The sequence below is a fragment of the Macrobrachium rosenbergii genome, chromosome 31, assembly GCF_040412425.1.
Source record: "Macrobrachium rosenbergii isolate ZJJX-2024 chromosome 31, ASM4041242v1, whole genome shotgun sequence".
Taxonomy (NCBI): Eukaryota; Metazoa; Arthropoda; class Malacostraca; order Decapoda; family Palaemonidae; genus Macrobrachium; species Macrobrachium rosenbergii.
The window spans coordinates 1,005,556-1,008,055 of NC_089771.1; positions in this window are offsets into that span (position 1 = coordinate 1,005,556).

Genomic DNA, 2,500 nt, shown 5'->3' on the forward strand with positions numbered 1-2,500 from the left:
TGTGTGTGTAAACTTAATACTATGCTGTCATGGCAGTTGACACCAGTTCTAACTAAAAACTCTTAAATATCCTTAAGTAAGCTAAGCAGAATCTAAATCATGTCTCATCTCTCTTTATAGCTGACTGCATATTTAAGTTGCCCAATATATCAAATTTAGTGGGAAAAGGATCGTATCCCAATTTTTGTAGTGCAGGTGGAAAAAATGGTTATTCTATTCTTATTTGAAAGTCCTCTAGTTATTTCTAAAGTTCGTTCATTCAGACTGCCCTTAACATTAAGCAAGGATCAAGTTAAGATAAGTGTTTGCAGTTATTTCAAAATATTTTCTGAATGATTGAATATTTTAAATCAGGTATGATTTTTTTTTTCTTATCCTGTATAAGGTTTTACAATTATCTCAAAATATTTTTTTTAAGGCTGAGGTTATATTAGAATTCATGTATAAATTTTATTCTTATCCTGTATGAATAAAACTGATGTGTCATCCTTTCATAAATATGTTTCTAATTAAAAGGTACAATTTGGTGATATATCTCTGGAAAAATTTAAATTAAAAAATCCTGTCTTTATTATCTACAATAGTATCTAGAAATACAGATTCCTCTAAGAACTTGTACTGACCACATGTTAGGACACAGTTGTAGAAAAAACCTTTTAAAAACTTGTATTTTTTTTTAATGATGCTTCATTACTGCTCAGCATTTCACTAATTAAGCTTACAGTGTCGTGAAAAAGAGGAAAAGAAAACAATCGCACTGGTATTAAGATCGTTTATTAAAGAAGAAGAGAAGATATTACATAGGTCTCCTCGTTGGGAAACTCCTGGTGAGAACTGAAATTGCATTTAGTTTTGCAAGTCTTTTACACAAATTTGGGATACGACAGAATTGTGAAAGAAATACTTTTAACGTTGAAGATCCTTGAAGATCTGGCGATGTGTCTTTTTAAAATGTTACTTGATTATAATCCTGTATTTTTGGCAACAGGCTCTTTGTGCAAGTCAGAAAAATGCTTTTGTGTAACCTTAGCAAGGTCTACTTTTACAATTTCGCTACAGCTTTCAAGGAAACTTTGCCTTTTTGTTATATTTTTGTAGGTGTCTTCTTTTACGAATCAAAAATTAAGCTTTTGTCTAATATTACCAAGGTCAGCGTTTACAGTTTCGCTACAGCTTTCAAAAAAATCTTTGCTCTTATAATATATGTGTAGCTGCCTCCTTCAAAAAATCAGAAACAAACCTCTTGTGTAATCCCTCCAAGACCTATGTTTACATTTTCACAACAACTTCAAGAGGGTCTTTGCTTCTTGTTCTACTGTACTTCTATAACCAATTCGGTTTTGATGTCTCCTATTTAATGGGAACACAAATATGATTTCCTCATCCCCCAAGATCCTGAAGGCAATCGCCGGCTGTTTTCTCGAGGCTAAATCTGGGATTTTGAAGGAGAGTGAGGGAAGACTGATAAGAATCCAATCATCAGAGGATGAGCTGCTGCCACACAGATATTGCAATTTGTCTTTCTCATTGCGCTTTCCTGTTTGTGTGTATGTTTACTTTGCGTGTGTGTGTGATTGTGTGAGTGTGTTTGTGTGTATGTGTGTGTAAATATAAATCAATTTCACTTACGAGGAGAAAGATAGGTAATGAAGAGTTAGGATGAATCACTAATTTGAAAAAGAAAATGAAAATTGCATATAGAATTTTTTTTCATGGTTAGAAATTCTAAAAAAAAATTAGTAATGTAAATTAAAAAATAATTTTTTTATTTTGTTTTTCGAAAAGATTTTGAGATCTGTTGAACAGTATATTTCAAGAAATTACGTTTCCTTAAAAACTGTGTGGGCTATCCTCCTTGAAAAGTGAAAGGAATTAATATCAGCGTTTTTCTGTTTGCTATTCCAAGTCTAATAAGATGAACCACATGGCTATCAGTTAATGCTGTCGCTATACCTTGGGGAAATTACAGTTTCAATCGTTAACTTTTAATGAAGACCCTCAGAAAGAACGATCTTATCAGATAATCCGGCAGACGACATCAGTCTTAAGATCTGATCGGAGCCTTTGCAAGATTTTGACTTACATTAATAAATACACGTATTAGATTTCAGACTTAGAACTTAATCCAGGTAATGTTTGAAAGGACTGGAAGAAATAGTCGGTCTATTGGAAAAAGATGTCATCAGTTTAGCTGAAATCGTCCAGGCCAGCGATTGAGAAGGGCACAATGACAACATCTTTCAGGGGATTTACATAGTCATTAGAAAATGATAGACAATGGCCTCTGGAACCCCAAAGGTTCCAGGAAGCATTTAGGAGACGTCATTCGCTTTTTTTTTTATCCCTACTGGTTATTGGTGGGTATGATGCCATTTGTGCCGTCACACATATTCTATTTAAAAGGAGTTGATTGCATTTTGGTATTGTGATAGTTTTGCTGTGATCTCTCTCTCTCTCTCTCTCTCTCTCTCTCTCTCTCTCTCTCTCTCTCTCTCTCTCT